The following is a 22,069-nucleotide window of genomic DNA, read 5'->3' as shown; positions in this document are numbered from 1 at the left end:
GCACGTTTAAGATATCATACCACACGTTTGAGTAAGATATCATACCACACGTTTGAGTAAGATATCATACCACACGTTTGAGTAAGATATCATACCACACGTTTGAGTAAGATATCATACCACACGTTTGAGTAAGATATCATACCACACGTTTCAGTAAAATATTAAAGCAACACATTAGGAACACGTCCAGTGAACCTAGAACAAAACATATCTTATTCCTGAACATAATACAGGTCCTCCTGACACCAGGTGTCGACCGTTGGTGAGGTCAAACGACCTAAACGAGTAGTCTGGGTCGAGGAAGTTGTTCTAGACGATCATAATACGTCCTTCAGTGAAGATAATGTTTCTTTTGTGCAAACGCTGGAAGGATTGCTTCCGAACGCGAAGAGCTATTCGCATGGGCTATCTAAACTAAACCTCACTTAGTTCCCATAACTGTGGTGGATAAACACGGTACTATATCGGCATTCATTTATTCATTCATTCATTCATTCATTCAAACAGCAATAACAAGATATGATGTAGTTACGAAACAGTCGTACCCACAGAAAATAGGACTTTATGTCATGAAAATAAATGTATAAAATTGTAGTCGAAAAAAGACCATGTCTTTGTATACGACGAAGATCAAAGTACAGAGAAAAAATTTGAGTTCTACAGATCTACTATATAAGACAAAGGACATGAAGGCATGTTGTAAAGAGAAATTGAATGAAGTCAATCGACCCAGATTGTAATCATAACAGTTCAACAACCCTTGTTCAAACTGGGATTTTCTTAACATATAAACCATGTAACAAATAGCGAGACAGACATATTGGAAATGCACTTTGTAACATCAAACAGACGCTATAATAAGAAACCGAAACATTTCTGATTTGGTCTTTACTACAGACACTGCGGTAATACATGCATGTGAAGTGGGCGAAGATTTTATATCAGTCATCATATAATGAGACGAGTCAAGAACGCACACTTCCAGGTTTTGTGACAACGATCCTAACACAAGATCATCCACCTTACGTCAACTGCATCAAAAACCATCAAGTTGAGATCTGATAATACGATGCAAGAACGTGTACCTCACACATGAAGTACAGTAAAGTGTATAACGAACAATGACCAGACAATCCAGACGAGGAAAGCTATAACGAATCTAACTTGGACGACAAAGGAATTGACACAAGTTACTAGGAAGAAAATAATGCATATGATAAACAAAATTCATCCGTTAACTCCACATACAAAAAATATAAGTTGCAGAGAGAGAGAGAGAGAGAGAGAGAGAGAGAGAGAGAGAGAGAGAGAGAGAGAGAGAGAGAGAGAGAGCTAAACGCGTATTCAACAGAGCGATACCGCAGAATCTTAAAAGAATCTCAAGAAATAATTCAGATGAAAGAGAACCCAAAACTTCACGATATTAACTGTTGTATGATCACTGGCGAAGTGACACAAGACATCATCGGATGCGTCGACACTGTAACACTAACTCTTCAGTTCTGGTCTGACGTCAGCAGATGTCAAGTGTCTTCTAAATTTGTACCGAACATATAAAGGTAAAGAGGAGGATAAGCATAACCTGACGGTCACAATAGCCACGAAACATCATAATATCTTGAGAAGCGAAACCCTAATAGATCAGTTGGCTCAGACGAGGTCACTTAGGATCTTAGAGGAAGTCTGTAAACAGATTATAAATTCGCTGATAAAAAGTAAAATCTTATCATCAACTGAAGATACAGCTGCCCAGCGACTGAAGTGAACGTAATTGTTCCGCTAACGTCAAGAAACGATTGAGAAACACATTTTACGTTTCCATTCACCAAGTTTCATCTCTGTAACGGGAAAAGTCATATAGAGTTCATCATCCAAGATCAGACTACAACCATTTCAGAACATAACAGTATAACATGTTCGTAAAAAAAAAGTCAACAGGGATTTTGTAAAAACACTTCCGGCCTCACCAACTTGAGTCATCTTTTTTTGAATCACATACACAAGTGAGACCACAGGGTACCATCTGATGTGGTCCGTCAAGAAATTCTAGACTTTCAGAAAAGTTTGGATAAGATGCCATACTGAAAATGGCGATCAAAAGTAGAGAAATATGCGAACGGCTTCATGCCCTGGCTTGCAGGTGGTAAACAATAGAGCCAGTGAGGCTGACTGGAAGCGGAGAACAAGTGGAGTACCACAGGGATTGACCCTTGTCTCCATTCTCATTATTATCCTTATTGATGATCTAGAGACGGGAATAATGCCAGATATATTCTCAATCAAATGCTTCATAGGTTGAAGAATATCTTTACAATGATCAGAGCCATGGCAAATGATATTTGATCTAGAAGACTATAACGTTGTTCACGTAGAATGTACGAACCAAATGTATGAATATACTTAGCTGAAGAAAGGAATCTTGAGAGGATTTTAGCAATGGCCTTAAAGGTGCAAAAGAAAGAGGAAATGCTATAACAAAATAAATACAGTTTGAGGATTCATAGTGAAGATAACAGACACAAAGAATCCCAGAAACACAAATGCACGATATACAATGCTGTGGTGATGTACTGTGTGAAGTTCTTGTATCCAGATTACGGTAAAGAAATGATGAAAATAAGATGAATCCCAGGAAGATCTACAAGACTAATACCGGGACTGTGAAACTGGCCATATACATACTTGATAATGATTTAGACACATTTCATTCTCCTACAAAATAAATATTAAAGAGCCATTCTATACGTTTTCAAAATATTGAAGAGAACTCAAGGAATCAATGACTAAGATGTTTCAACAACTAGAACCCTTGGTGACCAGATATTGCGAAATGGAAATCACAGGGATAAGAATCAATGAAGAAATGAGAAAGTTATTCTGCCGACAGCAACTGAACATCGCTATATATTATCCCACGATGATTGTAATGATTGTAGCAGAAAATGGCTATGTATCCATTTGTAAGAAATCAGTTATGATCAATAAGAAAAACATATCTATCAGCCAGACAGGAACCTTTCAATAGATAAGTTCTAATGTTTCCCATCCACTCCCTCCACCTGTCCCATCCATCCCCCTCAACCTCACATCTATCCCATCCATCCCCCTACACTCCTATCTGCTCGATCCACTTCTCCACACCTCCTATCTGTCCCTTCTCCCATCTATCCAATCTGTCTCCCTTGCCCCTGACCTTGTCCTATTTGCTTCCCTATCCTTCCAACTGTCCCATTCATCCTCTTCCCCTCCCGCCTGCTCCATACGTCCCATTCTCCCCCACACCTGACTTACCCACCCTCTCCCCAGCAAGACTGGCTCCTGGTGTTCCTCCTGGCAGCACATGTCACGAACGGTACAAAGGCAGCAGCTCCTGACACCGTGAGCCACACTGGCCTGGGAGCGTCGCCCGTGGCCTGAACAACACTTGCTCAGGAAGTCGGAGGAGCATCGCAAGCAAAGACAGATCTTAGGTCAAAGGCTAGGGAGCCAGAGGGAGGGTAGAGGGAGCAGGGGCAAAGGATAGAAGCACTGGAGAGGGACTAGGAAGCCACACACCTTAAGTGAGAATTCCTACCATGGAAAGATTGTACAGACGGTTGTAAGTGAAAGATGGAAATCGTTTATTGAGAAATGATAACATTACTTTGGATTATCAACAGGTCAGTTTAGAAATAACCCACCCCCGCTCTCTCTCTCTCTCTCTCTCCCTCTCTCTGTGCCACAGCAGCCAGGGAGACTCACCAGGTACACTCTGGAGGAGAGCATCTCGGGCTGGTGTTGGAGGACGGTGGTGAAGGTGGCCTCGGCCTCCTCCAAACGTCCGGTGTTGAGGTACAGTTTGCCCAGACTCTCCCCGATCTCCGGCTCCCACGCCACGGCCAGCGCTCTGGGGCGGAGGCAGCTGATTAGTGAGGCACCGGGAACGAGGCAAAGGTGCAGCTGGTTACAAGGACATAGAGAACAGCTGGTGAGCGGGGCACTTCATGGGTTGTCGAGGTTTGAAAAATCAACTAGTGGGTGGAGAACAGAGAGAATATGATCAGTGAGTTACCAGTTAGAGGACTTAAAGGAGGCATCTGGTTAGTAAAGCATAGAAGACGGCTGGTTGGTGGGATATAGGGAGCATTTAGTTAGAGGGGCGAAGGGACAACTCGTTAGGAGAGCATACAAAGCATATTGTTAGTTCTGCATGTGAGGTGGCTGCTTAGTGGAACAAGTAAGGGTACTTGTTTAGCGGAGCTTATGAGAGTATCTGGTAAGTGGAGCCATCTCTAGTGCGGGAGATGGCGAATAGTATGAATATATATATATATATATATATATATATATATATATATATATATATATATATATATATATACATATATATATATATATACAAGGAATGAGTGCAAATGACTGGGAGATGTATAAGAGATAGCAGCAGGAGGTCACCAGAAAGGTGCAAGGGTTGAAAAAGAGGGCAAACGAGAGTTGGGGTGAGGTGTATCATTGAATTTTAAGGAAATATAAAAAGATGTTTTGGAAGGAGGTAAATAACGTGCGTAAGACAAGAGAACTAATGGAAACATCGGTGAAGGAGCAAGGGGGGAAGTGATAACAGGTAGTGATGAAGTGAAGAGATGGAGCGAGTATTTTGAAAGGTTTGTTGAACGTGTTTGATGACAGAGTGGCAGATGTAGGGTGCTTTGGTCGGGTTGGTGTGCGAAGTGAGAGGGTCAGGGAGAATGGTCTGGTTAAGAGAGAAGAGGTAGTGAAAGCTTTGTGGAAGATGAAAGCCGGCAAGGCGGTGGGGTTTGGAGGGTACTGCAGTTGAATTTATTAAGAAAGGGGGTGACTGTATTACTGATTAGTTGGTAAGATATTCGATGTATGTATGGATCATGGTGAAGTGCCTGAGGATTGGCGGAATGCATGTATAGTGGCATTGCACAAAGGCAAAGGGGATAAAGGTTAGTGTTCAAACTACAGAGGCAGAAGTTTGTTGAGTATTCCTCGAAAATTGTATGGGAGGGTACTGATTGAGAGGATGAAGGCATGTAAAGAGCATTAGATTGGGGAGGAGCAGTGTGGTTTCAGAAGTGGTAGAGGATGCGTGGATCAGGTGTTTGCTTTGAAGAATGTATGTCAGAAATACTTAGAAAAACAGATGGATATGTATGTAACATTCATGGATCTGGAGAAGCATATGATAGAGTTGACAGATATGCTTTGTGGAGGGTCTTAAGTGCATATGGTGTGGGAGGTAAGCTACTAGATGCAGAGAGGTTTCTATCAACAGTGTACGGTATGTTTAATTTATTCATGGATGGGGTGGTTAGCGAGGTAAATGCAAAGGTTTTGGAGAGAGGGGCGAAAATGCAGTCTGTTGTGGATGAGAGGGCTTGGGAGTTGAGTCAGTTGTTGTTCGCCGATGATACAGCGCTGGTGGCTGATTCGAGTGAGAAACTGCAGAAGTTGGTGACTAAGTTTGGAAAAGCGTGTGAAAGGAGAAAGTTGAGAGTAAATGTGAATAAGAGCAAGGTTCTTAGGTTCAGCAGGGTTAAGGGACAAGATAATTGGTATACAAGTTTGACTGGAGAAAAGTTGAAGAAATTGAAGTGCTTTAGATATCTTAGTAGTGAATGGAACCATAGAAGCGGAAGTGAGTCATAGGGTGGGAAGGGGAGCGAAGGTTTTGGGAGCGATGAAGAATGTGTGAAAGGAGAGAACGTTATCGGAGAGCAAAAATGGGTATGTTTGAAGGAATAGTGGTTCCAACAATGTTAAATGGTTGCGAGGCATGGGCTATAGATAGGGTTGTACCTAGGAAGGTTGATGTGTTGGAAATGGAATGTTTGAATTCAATATGTGGTGTGAGGTGGTCTGATCGAGTAAGAATGGAAGGTATTCATGGAAGGAATGCTAATAGGAGCGAGAGTGATGTCAAGGTGAAGTGGGGAGGACAGGGGGTGAGAAAAAGGTAGTGAGAGATGGGATGACAATGTAAAAACGAGAGAGAGAATATTGGGTGGTACATACAGGAGAAGAAGTGTGGTGATTACAAGAGCAAGGTGCAGGGATAGAAAATGAGGGCAAAAGAGAGCTGGGGGTGAGTGATTACCAGTAATCTCAAGGGGGACATCGGTGAAAGATAAATGGAGAAAATGGAACAAGTGGTGATGAGGTGAGAAGAAGATGGAGTGAGTATTTTGAAAGATTGTTCAATGTGTTTGATAATAGCGTGGCAGATGTAGGGTGTTTGGGTCAGGGAGGTATGCGAAGTGAGTCATGGGAAGTGATTCGTTGAAGAAAAGAGAGGTGGTGAAAACCTTGCGTGAGATGAAATGTGGCAAGGCGGCTTGGAGTGGATGATGCTGAAGTTGAATTTCTTAAGAAAGAGGGCAACTGGGTTTTAGTGCCACTGTATAAAGGTGAGTGTTCTAATTGTAGAAGTACAAATTTGATGAGCGCACTTAATACTGTACGGGAGAGTGGTGGTCGAAAGGGTGAAGGCAAGTACAAAGCATCAGACTGGGAAGGAAAAATATGGTTTCAGGAGTGGTAGAGGAAGTGTGGATCAGGTGTTTACTTGGAAGAATGTGTCTGAGATATAGAAAGTAACAAAGAAATAGAAAGCTTTGTATGTTGCATTCATGATTCTGGAGGTAGCATATGATAGCGTATAGAGACGTCTTGTGGAAGTATATGAATATATGTTGTGGGAACTGGGAAGTGAGTCAGGTGATGTTCTCTATTGACACAGCACTGGTAGCAGATTTGAATGAGAAACTGCAGAATTTAGTGAATGAGTTTAGGAGAATGTGTGAAAGGAGAAAGCTGAGAGGAAATGTGAATAAAAGTAAGGTTATCAAGTTTAGCAGGGCAGAGGGACACATTAGCTGTGATGTCAGCCTGACTGGAGAAAATCTGGAAGAAGTGAAGCATTCAAGACACCTAGGAATAGACATCGTAGCGAATGGAACCATGTAAGCAGCAATGAGTTACAGGGTGAGGGAGGGGTCGAAGATTTTGGGAGCTTTGAAGAATGCGTGGAAAGAGAAGTTATCTGGGAGGGCCAAAGTGGGTGTTTTTGGAGGTACTACAGTAGCTCTAACGATGCTGTATAGATAGGAGACATGGACTATGGATGAGGATAATTAGGTAAGAGAGATATTGGTATTAAGAAGAGTGTGGTTGAGAGAGATGAAGTGTGTATACTGAAATGGTTTTGGCATATGGAAAGAATTTGGGAGGAGAGATGACAGAGGGTATATGTGTCATAAGCGGAAGGGAAAAGGAGATGCATTAGACCAAATTGGAGATGGAAAAATAGAATGAAAAAGACTTAGTGATTGGGGCTTGAACGTGCAGGAGGGTGAGAGGCGTGCTTGGGATAGATTGAATTGGAACGATGTGGTGCATAGGTGGCGGCATGTTGTCAATGGACTAAAACAAGGCAAGTGAAGCGACTGGAAGAAACCATGAGAGGATCTGTGGGGCCTGGTTGTGGATAAGGGGCTGTGGTTCTGGTGCATTGCCCATGACATCTGAAGAATCGGTGTAAGCAAATGCAGTCTTTCTTCGTCCGTTCCTAGCGTTACTTCTTTCACGCGGGAAACGACGGACAATTATAGAAAAATAGACATCTATATATGAAAATACCCAAACTTCTGTCGAATATCTAAACCTATTTACATTTTACCTCAAGCTACCAGCCTGTAAAGCAGGTACTCGTTCATTTAGTCTTGTATCGTCTTCCCATCACTAGTTGTGTTCATGGCTGTTCTCAACACTTACAACAAAGTTTCAAACAGCAGGAGTGCGTGTGTCTCACCTGTTGTATAGCTTACTATTCTGGATGATCTCTACCTCAGCCATGCCTTTATGTAGCGGCATCACTACACCACCATGTGTAGATCATCTCAGTAGTTTGGTTCCCTACATGTACCTGCGTGTCCTACAGTGACATTGCGTTTCAACCTCTCTGAGTGTATCAGCTTATTTATTACATGTAAGAGGTTTCCTATAATTGGATGGTGTTGGGGTCATTTGTAAAAGTTTTACACATCTGTTATGCTCTTTTACAGCCTCCCAGTCTGCGGTTTACCTCTTGTAGAGAAGTTCGGCCTGGTTGTTGTGGCGGAGGGTCCTCATTAGTCTGGCCGTGTTGACCAGAGCCACAGGGTGCTTCGGGTCCAGCCCCAGCGCCGCCTCATAGTGCCTCAGTGCTGCCTCCCGTCGACCTTGAAGGGGAGACAAGGTCATATGTTAGTCCTCTGGAACCTTAGGTCCAGCCAGGGTAAGCAAGCGTTCAGTGAGAGAGAAGAAATCTGTGTTTGTTAGACTGAGAGGTTGTATGTTATCTTTGATAAAATCCAAGTAATTTACAAAGAGATTCAACTATTTCAAGTGCATCATTTATGTACTGATGGCATATAAATCACTTATGCACGAGGGAAAGAAAAAAAAAAAATAAAACAGAAAAACAGATAAGGCGGTGGAGAGAGGAGAGGCAGTCTGTGTAATGCGTCACCTGACGCAGGTGTCATCAGAGATCTAGTTTACTTTGCGTCATTCCAGTCAGAGGTGAGCAGGTCACACGCCAGACTTACTAACATTAGCTTACTTCCAGGTGTTCTGTGGCGTCAAACATTCTCTGTTCCTTTGTCCAAAAAGTGTCACCTGCAAATTTCCCACAAGATGATTATATACGAGTAAGTAATGAAAGGGTAAGAGAGATGTGTGGTAATAAAAAGAGTGTGGTTGAGAGAGCAGAAGAGGGTGTATTGAAATGGTTTGGTCACTTGGAGAGAATGAGTGAGGAAAGATTGGCAAAGAGGATATATGTGTCAGAGGTGGAGGGAACGAGGAGAAGTGGGAGACCAAATTGGAGGTGGAAGGATTGAGTGAAAAAGATTTTGAGCGATCGGTGAAATGATGTGGTATACCGGGGTCGACATGCTGTAAAGGATTGAAGCAGTGTATGTGGAGCGTCTGGGGTAAACCATAAAAAGTTTTGTGGGGCCTGGATGTGCGAGGTAGCGCAAGGAAACAGAAAGAATGGCCCAACCCACCCACATACACATGTATATACATACACGTCCGCACACGCAAACATACATACCTATACATCTCAACGTGTATATATATATATATATATATATATTTTTTTTTTTTTTTTTTTTTTTTATACTTTGTCGCTGTCTCCCGCGTTTGCGAGGTAGCGCAAGGAAACAGACGAAAGAAATGGCCCAACCCCCCCCCCCCCCCCATACACATGTACATACACACGTCCACACACGCAAATATACATACCTACACAGCTTTCCATGGTTTACCCCAGACGCTTCACATGCCTTGCTTCAATCCACTGACAGCACGTCAACCCCTGTATACCACATGACTCCAATTCACTCTATTTCTTGCCCTCCTTTCACCCTCCTGCATGTTCAGGCCCCGATCACACAAAATCTTTTTCACTCCGTCTTTCCACCTCCAATTTGGTCTCCCTCTTCTCCTCGTTCCCTCCACCTCCGACACATATATCCTCTTGGTCAATCTCTCCTCACTCATTCTCTCCATGTGCCCAAACCATTTCAAAACACCCTCTTCTGCTCTCTCAACCACGCTCTTTTTATTTCCACACATCTCTCTTACCCTTACGTTACTTACTCGATCAAACCACCTCACACCACACATTGTCCTCAAACATCTCATTTCCAGCACATCCATCCTCCTGCGCACATCTCTATCCATAGCCCACGCCTCGCAACCATACAACATTGTTGGAACCACTATTCCCTCAAACATACCCATTTTTGCTTTCCGAGATAATGTCCTCGACTTCCACACATTTTTCAAGGCTCCCAAAATTTTCGCCCCCTCCCCCACCCTATGATCCACTTCCGCTTCCATGGTTCCATCCGCTGACAGATCCACTCCCAGATATCTAAAACACTTCACTTCCTCCAGTTTTTCTCCATTCAAACTCACCTCCCAATTGACTTGACCCTCACCCCTACTGTACCTAATAACCTTGCTCTTATTCACATTTACTCTCAACTTTCTTCTTCCACACACTTTACCAAACTCAGTCACCAGCTTCTGCAGTTTCTCACATGAATCAGCCACCAGCGCTGTATCATCAGCGAACAACAACTGACTCACTTCCCAAGCTCTCTCATCCCCAACAGACTTCATACTTGCCCCTCTTTCCAGGACTCTTGCATTTACCTCCCTTACAACCCCATCCATAAACAAATTAAACAACCATGGAGACATCACACACCCCTGCCGCAAACCTACATTCACTGAGAACCAATCACTTTCCTCTCTTCCTACACGTACACATGCCTTACATCCTCGATAAAAACTTTTCACTGCTTCCAACAATATATATATATATATATATATATACCTATACATATATACACATGCACATAATTCATACTGTCTGCCTTTATTCATTTCCATCGCCACCCTGCCACACTTGAAATAACAACCATCTCCCCCTGCATATGCGCGAGGTAGCGCTAGGAAAAGACAACAAAGGCCCCATTCGTTCACACTCAGTCTCTAGCTGTCATGTGTAATGCACTGAAACCACAGCTCCCTTTCCACATCCAGGCCCCACAAAACTTTCCATGGTTCACCCCAGACGCTTCACCCGCCCTGGTTCAATCCATTGACAGCACGTCGACCCCGGCATACCACATCGTTCCAATTCACTCTATTCCTTGCACGCCTTTCACCCTACTGCATGTTCAGGCCCCGATCACTCAAAATCTTTTTCACTCCATCTTTCCACCTCCAATTTGGACTCCCACTTCTCCTCGTTCCCTCCACCTCTGACACATATATCCTCTTGGTCAATCTTTCCTCGCTCATTCTCTCCATGTGACCAAACCATTTCAAAACACCCTCTTCTGCTCTTTCAACCACAATCTTTTTATTACCACACATCTCTCTTACCCCATTATTACTTACTCGATCAAACCACCTCACACCACATATTGTCCTCAAACATCTCATTTCCAGCACATCCACCCTCCTCCGCACAACTCTACCTATAGCCCACGCCTCGCAACCATATAACATTGTTGGAACAACTACTCCTTCAAACATACCCATTTTTGTTTTCCGAGATAATGTTCTCGACTTCCACACATTCTTCAACGCTCCAAGAATTTTCGCCCCCTCCCCCACCCCATGATTCACTTCCACTTCCATGGTTCCATCCGCTGTCAAATCCACTCCCAGATATCTAAAACACTTCACTTCCTCCAGTTTTTCTCCATTCAAACTTACCTCCCAACTGACTTGTCCCTCAACCTTACTGTACCTAATAACCTTGCTCTTATTCACATTTACTCTCAGCTTTCATCTTTCACACACTTTACCTAACTCAGTCAGCAGCTTCTGCAGTTTCTCACATGAATCAGCCACCAGCGCTGTATCATCAGCGAACAACAACTGACTCACTTCCCAAGCTCTCTCATCCACAACAGACTGCATAATTGCCCCTCTTTCGAAAACTCTTGCATTCACCTCTCTAACAACCTCATTAAATTAAACAACCGAATCAAACAACCATGAAGACATCACTTTCCTCTCTTCCTACACGTACACATGCCTTACATCCGTGATAAAAGCTTTTCACTGCTTCTAATAACTTGCCTCCCACACCATATATTCTTAATACCTTCTACAGAGCATCTCTATCAACTCTATCATATACCTTATATAGATTCATAAATGCTACATACAAATCCATTTGCTTTTCTAAGTATTTCTCACATACATTCTTCAAAGCAAACATCTGATCCACACATCCTCTACCACTTCTGAAACCACACTGCTCTTCCCCAATCTGATGCTCTGTACATGCCTTCACCCTCTCAATCAATACCCTCCCATGTAATTTCCCAGGAATACTCGACAAACTTATATCTCTGTAATTTGAGCACTCACTTTTATCCCCATTGTCTTTGTGCAATGGCACTATGCAAGCATTCCTCCAATCCTCAGGCACCTCACCATGAGTCGTACATATATAAAATAACCTTACCAATCAGTCAACAATACAGTCATCCCCTTTTTAATAAATTCCACGGCAATACCATCCAAAACCGCTGCCTTGCCGGCTTTCATCTTCCGCAAAGCTTTTACTACCTCTTCTCTGTTTACCAAATCATTCTCCCTAACCCTCTCACTTTGCACACCACCTCGTCCAAAACACCCTATATCTGCCACTGTATCATCAAACACACTCAACAAACCTTCAAAATACTCACTCCTTTTCCTTCTCACATCACCACTACTTGTTATCACCTCCCCATTAGCCTCCGTCGCTGAAGTTCCCGTATATATATATATATACATATATATATATTTTCTTTTTTTTTTTCTTTTTTGCTTTGTCGCTGTCTCCCGCCTTTGCGAGGTAGCGCACGGAAACAGACGAAAGAAATGGCCCAACCCACCCCCATACACATGTATATACATACACGTCCACACACGCAAATATACATACCTACACAGCTTTCCATGGTTTACCCCAGACGCTTCACATGCCCTGATTCAATCCACTGACAGCACGTCAACCCCAGTATACCACATCGATCCAATTCACTCTATTCCTTGCCCTCCTTTCACCCTCCTGCATGTTCAGGCCCCGATCACACAAAATCTTTTTCACTCCATCTTTCCACCTCCAATTTGGTCTCCCACTTCTCCTCGTTCCCTCCACCTCCGACACATATATCCTCTTGGTCAATCTTTCCTCACTCATTCTCTCCATGTGCCCAAACCATTTCAAAACACCCTCTTCTGCTCTCTCAACCACGCTCTTTTTATTTCCACACATCTCTCTTACCCTTACGTTACTTACTCGATCAAACCACCTCACACCACACATTGTCCTCAAACATCTCATTTCCAGCACATCCATCCTCCTGCTCTATCCATAGCCCACGCCTCGCAACCATACAACATTGTTGGAACCACTATTCCTTCAAACATACCCATTTTTGCTTTCCGAGATAATTCTTCAAGGCTCCCAAGATTTTCGCCCCCTTCCCCACCCTATGATCCACTAACCCCCACCCTATGATCCACTTCCGCTTCCATGGTTCCATCCGCTGCCAGATCCACTCCCACATATCTAAAACACTTTACTTCCTCCAGTTTTGCTCCATTCAAACTTACTTCCCAATTGACTTGACCCTCAACCCTACTGTACCTAATAACCTTGCTCTTATTCACATTTACTCTTAACTTTACTCTTAAATTTCTTCTTTCACACACTTTACCAAACTCAGTCACCAGCTTCTGCAGTTTCTCACATGAATCAGCCACCAGCACTGTATCATCAGCGAACAACAACTGACTCACTTCCCAAGCTCTCTCATCCACAACAGACTTAATACTTGCCCCTCTTTCCAAAACTCTTGCATTTACCTCCCTAACAACCCCATCCATAAACAAATTAAACAACCATGGAGACATCACACACCCCTGCCGCAAACCTACATTCACTGAGAACCAATCACTTTCCTCTCTTCCTACACGTACACATGCCGTACATCCTCGATAAAAACTTTTCACTGCTTCTAACAACTTGCCTCCCACACCATATATTCTTAATACCTTCCACAGAGCATCTCTATCAACTCTATCATATGCCTTCTCCAGATCCATAAATGCTACATACAAATCCATTTGCTTTTCTAAGTATTTCTCACATACATTCTTCAAAGCAAACATCTGATCCACACATCCTCTACCACTTCTGAAACCACACTGCTCTTCCCCAATCTGATGCTCTGTACATGCCTTCACCCTCTCAATTAACACCCTCCCATGTAATTTAACAGGAATACTCAACAAACTTATACCTCTGTAATTTGAGCACTCACTCTTATCCCCTTTGCTTTTGTACAATGGCACTATGCACGCATTCCGCCAATCCTCAGGCACCTCACCATGAGTCATACATACATTAAATAACCTTACCAACCAGTCAATAATACAGTCACCCCTTTTTTAATAAATTCCACTGCAATACCATCCATACCTGCTGCCTTGCCGGCTTTCATCTTCCGCAAAGCTTTTACTACCTCTTCTCTGTTTACCAAATCATTTTCCCTAACCCTCTCACTTTGCACACCACCTCGACCAAAACACCCTATATCTGCCACTCTATCATCAAACACATTCAACAAACCTTCAAAATACTCACTCCATCTCCTTCTCACATCACCACTACTTGTTATCACCTCCCCATTTGCGCCCTTCACTGAAGTTCCCATTTGCTCCCTTGTCTTACGCGCTTTATTTACCTCCTTCCAGACCATCTTTTTATTCTCCCTAAAATTTAATGATACTCTCTCACCCCAACTCTCATTTGCCCTCTTTTTCACCTCTTGCACCTTTCTCTTGACCTCCTGTCTCTTTCTTTTATACATCTCCCAATCAATTGCATTTTTTCCCTGCAAAAACCGTCCAAATGCCTCTCTCTTCTCTTTCACTAATACTCTTACTTCTTCATCCCACCACTCACTACCCTTTCTAATCAACCCACCTCCCACTCTTCACATGACACAAGAATCTTTTGCGCAATCCATCACTGATTCCCTAAATACATCCCATTCCTCCCCCACTCCCCTTACTTCCATTGTTCTCACCTTTTTCCATTCTGTACTCAGTCTCTCCTGGTACTTCCTCACACAAGTCTCCTTCCCAAGCTCACTTACTCTCACCACCCTCTTCACCCCAACATTCACTCTTCTTTTCTGAAAACCCATACAAATCTTCACCTTAGCCTCCACAAGATAATGATCAGACATCCCTCCAGTTGCACCTCTCAGCAAATTAACATCCAAAAGTCTCTCTTTCGCGCGCCTGTCAATTAACACGTAATCCAATAACGCTCTCTGGCCATCTCTCCTACTTACATACGTATACTTATGTTTATCTCGCTTTTTAAAAAAACCAGGTATTCCCAATCACCAGTCCTTTTTCAGCACATAAATCTACAAGCTCTTCACCATTTCCATTTACAACACTGAACACCCCATGCATACCAATTATTCCCTCAACTGCCACATTACTCACCTTTGCATTCAAATCACCCATCACTATAATAGTACCCGGTCTCGTGCATCAAAACCACTAACACACTCATTCAGCTGCTCCCAAAACACTTGCCTCTCATGATCTTTCTTCTCATGCCCAGGTGCATATGTACAAATAATCACCCATCTCTCTCCATCAACTTTCAGTTTTACCCATATTAATCGAGAATTTACTTTCTTACATTCTATCACATACTCCCACAACTAGGCGACTAGAGGGGACGGGAGCGGGGGGGGCCGGAAATCCTCCCCTCCTTGTACTTTTTAACTTTCTAAAATGGGAAACAGATGAAGGAGTCACGCGGGGAGTGCTCATCCTCCTCGAAGGCTCAGACTGGGGTGTCTAAATGTGTGTGGATGTAAACAAGATGTGAAAAAAGGAGAGACAGGTAGTATGTTTGAGGAAAGGAACCTGGATGTTTTGGCTCTGAGTGAAACGAAGCTCAAGGGTAAAGGGGAAGAGTGGTTTGGGAGTTAAGTCAGGGGTTAGTAAGAGGACAAGAGCAAGGGAAGGAGTAGCAGTACTCCTGAAACAGGAGTATATATATATATATATATATATATATATATATATATATATATATATATATATATATATATATATATATATATATATATATTTTTTTTTTTTTTTTTGCTTTGTCGCTGTCTCCCGCGTTTGCGAGGTAGCGCAAGGAAACAGACGAAAGAAATGGCCCAACCCACCCCCATACACATGTATATGCATACACGTCCACACACGCAAATATACATACCTACACAGCTTTCCATGGTTTACCCCAGACGCTTCACATGCCCTGATTCAATCCACTGACAGCACGTCAACCCCGGTATACCACATCGATCCAATTCACTCTATTCCTTGCCCTCCTTTCACCCTCCTGCATGTTCAGGCCCCGATCACACAAAATCTTTTTCACTCCATCTTTCCACCTCCAATTTGGTCTCCTACTTCTCCTCGTTCCCTCCACCTCCGACACATCTATCCTCTTGGTCAATCTTTCCTCACTCATTCTCTCCATGTGCCCAAACCATTTCAAAACACCCTCTTCTGCTCTCTCAACCACGCTCTTTTTATTTCCACACATCTCTCTTACCCTTATGTTACTTACTCGATCAAACCACCTCACACCACACACTGTCCTCAAACATCTCATTTCCAGCACATCCATCCTCCTGCGCACAACTCTATCCATAGCCCACGCCTCGCAACCATACAACATAGTTGGAACCACTATTCCTTCAAACATACCCATTTTTGCTTTCCGAGATAATGTTCTCGACTTCCACACATTCTTCAAGGCTCCCAGGATTTTCGCCCCCTCCCCCACCCTATGATCCACTTCCGCTTCCATGGTTCCATCCGCTGCCAGATCCACTCCCACATATCTAAAACACTTTACTTCCTCCAGTATTGCTCCATTCAAACTTACCTCCCAATTGACTTGACCCTCAACCCTACTGTACCTAATAACCTTGCTCTTATTCACATTTACTCTTAACTTTCTTCTTTCACACACTTTACCAAACTCAGTCACCAGCTTCTGCAGTTTCTCACATGAATCAGCCACCAGCGCTGTATCATCAGCGAACAATAACTGACTCACTTCCCAAGCTCTCACATCCCCAACAGTCTTCATACTTGCCCCTCTTTCCAAAACTCTTGCATTTACCTCCCTAACAACCCCATCCATAAACAAATTAAACAACCATGGGGACATCACACACCCCTGCCGCAAACCTACAATCACTGAGAACCAATCACTTTCCTCTCTTCCTACACGTACACATGCCTTACATCCTCGATAAAAACTTTTCACTGCTTCTAACAACTTGCCTCCCACACCATATATTCTTAATACCTTCCACAGAGCATCTCTATCAACTCTATCATATGCCTTCTCCAGATCCATAAATGCTACATACAAATCCATTTGCTTTTCTAAGTATTTCTCACATACATTCTTCAAAGCAAACACCTGATCCACACATCCTCTACCACTTCTGAAACCACACTGCTCTTCCCCAATCTGATGCTCTGTACATGCCTTCACCCTCTCAATCAATACCCTCCCATATAATTTACCAGGAATACTCAACAAACTTTTTATTTTTTTTGCTTTGTCGCTGTCTCCCGCGTTTGCGAGGTAGCGCAAGGAAACAGACGAAAGACATGGCCCAACCCACCCCCATACACATGTATATACATACGTCCACACACGCAAATATGCATACCTATACAGCTTTCCATGGTTTACCCCAGACGCTTCACATGCCTTGATTCAATCCACTGACAGCACGTCAACCCCGGTATACCACATCGATCCAATTCACTCTATTCCTTGCCCTCCTTTCACCCTCCTGCATGTTCAGGCCCCGATCACACAAAATCTTTTTCACTCTATCTTTCCACCTCCAATTTGGTCTCCCTCTTCTCCTCGTTCCCTCCACCTCCGACACATATATCCTCTTGGTCAATCTTTCCTCACTCATTCTCTCCATGTGCCCAAACCATTTCAAAACACCCTCTTCTGCTCTCTCAACCACGCTCTTTTTATTTCCACACATCTCTCTTACCCTTACGTTACTTACTCGATCAAACCACCTCACACCACACATTGTCCTCAAACATCTCATTTCCAGCACATCCATCCTCCTGCGCACAACTCTATCCATAGCCCACGCCTCGCAACCAAACAACATTGTTGGAACCACTATTCCTTCAAACATACCCATTTTTGCTTTCCGAGATAATGTTCTCGACTTCCACACATTCTTCAAGGCTCCCAGAATTTTCGCCCCCTCCCCCACCCTATGATCCACTTCCGCTTCCATGGTTCCATCCGCTGCCAGATCCACTCCCAGATATCTAAAACACTTCACTTCCTCCAGTTTTTCTCCATTCAAACTCACCTCCCAATTGACTTGACCCTCAACCCTACTGTACCTAATAACCTTGCTCTTATTCACATTTACTCTTAACTTTCTTCTTTCACACACTTTACCAAACTCAGTCACCAGCTTCTGCAGTTTCTCACATGAATCAGCCACCAGCGCTGTATCATCAGCGAACAACAACTGACTCACTTCCCAAGCTCTCTCATCCCCAACAGACTTCATACTTGTCCCTCTTTCCAAAACTCTTGCATTCACCTCCCTAACAACCCCATCCATAAACAAATTAAACAACCATGGAGACATCACACACCCCTGCCGCAAACCTACATTCACTGAGAACCAATCACTTTCCTCTCTTCCTACACGTACACATGCCTTACATCCTCGATAAAAACTTTTCACTGCTTCTAACAACTTGCCTCCCACACCATATATTCTTAATACCTTCCACAGAGCATCTCTATCAACTCTATCATATGCCTTCTCCAGATCCATGAATGCTACATACAAATCCCTTTGCTTTTCTAAGTATTTCTCACATACATTCTTCAAAGCAAACACCTGATCCACACATCCTCTACCACTTCTGAAACCACACTGCTCTTCCCCAACAAACTTATACCTCTGTAATTTGAGCACTCACTTTTATCCCCTTTGCCTTTGTACAATGGTACTATGCACGCATTCCGCCAATCCTCAGGCACCTCACCATGAGTCATACAAACATTAAATAACCTTACTAACCAGACAATAATACAGTCACCCCCTATTTTAATAAATTCCACTGCAATACCATCCAAACTCGCTGCCTTACCGGCTTTCATCTTCCGCAAAGCTTTTACTACCACTTCTCTGTTTACCAAATCATTTTTTCCTAACCCTCTCACTTTGCACACCACCTCGACCAAAACACCCTATATCTGCCACTCTATCATCAAACACATTCAACAAACCTTCATATATATATATATATATATATATATATATATATATATATATATATATATATATATATATATATCTGAGACAGAGAACTGTCAACAATGGTCCATGTGACACTTCACTTGTTTCGTCTAATCACTCTGAGGATTAATCATTGATTACCACTTTGGTTAGTCATTCTGAGGATCGATCATTGATTACCACTCTAGTTACATATAGTCATTTTAAGGATTGATCATTAATCACCACTCTATGTTTGTGGCCAGTCAATTCATTTCCCTATCCTTCGCAGTACAACGCCATCACTGCCACTTGATTCGAGATAGATGACGTGAACTGCTTTACTTTCGCCACAAATGACAATTATATAAAAAAGTAAAGAAGTAGGTATTGTCGATAACCAATATGAAAATCGTTTATCAAATAATTGTTTTCTACATCGTTTACAAAATGTTTTCTATAAGTTTTCCAACCCTCCTCCTATCCTCCGACACACACAACCCTCCTCCCATCCTCCGACACACACAACCCTCCTCCCAGCCTCCGACACACACAACCCTCCTCCCAGCCTCCGACACACACAACCCTCCTCCTATCCTCCGACACACATAACCCTCCTCCCAGCCTCCGACACACACAACCCTCCTCCCAGCCTCCGACACACACAACCCTCCTCCCAGCCTCCGACACACACAACCCTCCTCCTATCCTCCGACACACACAACCCTCCTCCTATCCTCCGACACACACAACCCTCCTCCCAGCCTCCGACACACACAACCCTCCTCCCATCCTCCAACACACACAACCCTCCTCCCAGCCTCCAACACACACAACCCTCCTCCCATCCTCCGACACACACAACCCTCCTCCCAGCCTCCGACACACACAACCCTCCTCCCATCCTCCAACACACACAACCCTCCTCCCAGCCTCCGACACACACAACCCTCCTCCTATCCTCCGACACACACAACCCTCCTCCTATCCTCCGACACACACAACCCTCCTCCCAGCCTTCAACACACACAACCCTCTTCTCTCCCTCCAGTATTCCTCATCCACACACTCGTTCATCTTCTTTCACTAAAGCATATAATTTTCTCCTTTCCCGTCGGCCAAACAGCCACACACACACACACACACACACACACACACACACACACACACGGCTCAGTATCACACTAATCCTCTCACATCTTCTCCTCAAACATCTATTCATCCCTCTGACTCCCTCTCCATTCCCCCATTCTCTCTCCCTCCCTCCCTCCCTCTCTCTCTCTCTCTCTCTCCCTCCCTCCCTCCCTCTCTCTCTCTCTCTCTCTCTCTCTCTCTCTCTCTCTCTCTCTCCCTCCCTCTCTCTCTCTCTCTCTCTCTCTCTCTCTCTCTCTCTCTCTCTCTCTCTCTCTCCAGCTGCTCTTCTTCCTGCAGCAATAACTCCCCCGCTAAAGAAACGTTACCTTCTTGCACATTATAAGATCGTCCAGCGTCAGTCTCCAGGTACACTAACCTGACTGCTTATGTACAGGAGGGGAAGGAGACACAGACTAGGAGGGAGGTGGAGAAGGGATCGGAGGAATGGGGAGAGTTAGATGAAGAAGGAGAGGAAAGAAATGGAGAGGAGAAGGAAGAGATGAGAGAGAACAGGTGTGAGGAGTGATGGTAAAACAGAGAACATGATCATCATATAATGTAAACACGCAAACTTGACGACGAACTGACGGACGGCACAGCAGACGACCTTGTGTCACCATGTATCACCAGGGTCGTCAGCAGTGAACACCCAGGTAGCGTGATCCTGATGGCCCGACACACACAGGTGGTACACACTCATCGCTCGCTCAGGTCATGAGCGCAACACACGTGACGCTGTTACTGTGGTGGTCCAATTATATCAGATATTGTTATCACGGAGGGTAACAAGGGCTATGTTTGAACGCTGATCTTATGTACAGTTCATGAAGTCGTCATTTTTACATGATCAGGAGAGAGAGAGAGAGAGAGAGAGAGAGAGAGAGAGAGAGAGAGAGAGAGAGAGAGAGAGAGAGAGAGAGAGAGAGAGAGAGAGAGAGAGAGAGAGAGAGAGCAGTTTTTTTGACATATTTACGAGTGTTTCTGAGAAAAAAAACATTGTTAAAAGGCAGGGATAGGTTTACGAAGAACGAGCGGGGGAGTTAGGTGCTGTCATGTGTTATGTATGACATGGTGATGGAGAGGCTGTCTGTTTGTGCACTGAGAGCCACCATCCCGCCTCTGGGTAAAGCAGGAAATAAAAAAGACAGCTAACTGGGCCAAAGACTGCAGCTCGACAGCCTCGTAAGTGCTGGCTCACTGCGTAACCGTCGCTCACGAATTGCCAATGCCCAGACGAGTAGATGAAAGTAATCCTGCTGGCTACAGATAAACGACATCTTTAATAGCCTTTACCTTAGTTGACCATACGTTGTAACATAACTCGTGGTTCAGTATGGAAGTTAGTAGTGTGACGGTGGGTCAGGTAGCACCGTGGGAGGTGACGTACTATGGTCACCTACAGCAGGTCAGATATGGCGAGGCAGAGTAACACAACACCGAGATGGGTTGCGTTACGTAACAAGTGGTGTGATGCCATATGGGAGTATGGACCAGGGAAGGGTGAGGTAGGGTGAAGAAGTGATGTAAAGAGTTAATCAGCGTGCGGCAGAGTGGCAAATAGGCGACTGGTGTGAGGCTGAGTCACGTGCAGTTCACAAGATAACGTTGGGTTCTTTCGAGGATGTTTGTGTTAGTGGAAGATATCAGGAGGTTAGTGTGGCAAGAGAAGAAAGGTATACAAGTGACTGAAAGAGAAGGAGGAGGCGTAACTAACGTTCGTCGAGGATCTGAAATTAAGTATTCATCAAGTGTATTTCCAAACGTATCTAATCAATAAACCATTTCAGTATATTGCCAAAGTTAATTGAAGAAAAGGGGACTTTACCTCATTTGAAGGAGGCAAGTGGGGGAAGTAATAACAAGTAGTGATGAAGTGAGAAGGAGATGGAGTGAATATTTTGAAGGTTTGTTAAATGTGTTTGATGACACAGTGGCAGATGTAGGGTGTTTTTGGCGAGGTGCTGTGAGCGAGAGGG

General features: G+C 43.7%; 1 pseudogene; it reads right to left on the bottom strand.

The window, feature by feature from the left end:
• The window catches only part of LOC139757743 (protein O-mannosyl-transferase TMTC1-like), a 390,520-nt pseudogene that overhangs the window by 9,356 nt on the left and 359,095 nt on the right, over positions 1-22,069 (bottom strand).

This window comes from Panulirus ornatus, chromosome 28 (assembly GCF_036320965.1).
Source record: "Panulirus ornatus isolate Po-2019 chromosome 28, ASM3632096v1, whole genome shotgun sequence".
In the NCBI taxonomy this organism is placed as follows: Eukaryota; Metazoa; Arthropoda; class Malacostraca; order Decapoda; family Palinuridae; genus Panulirus; species Panulirus ornatus.
Note: the sequence above shows the minus strand (reverse complement) of the source record. Positions and strands in the feature narration are given on the sequence as shown.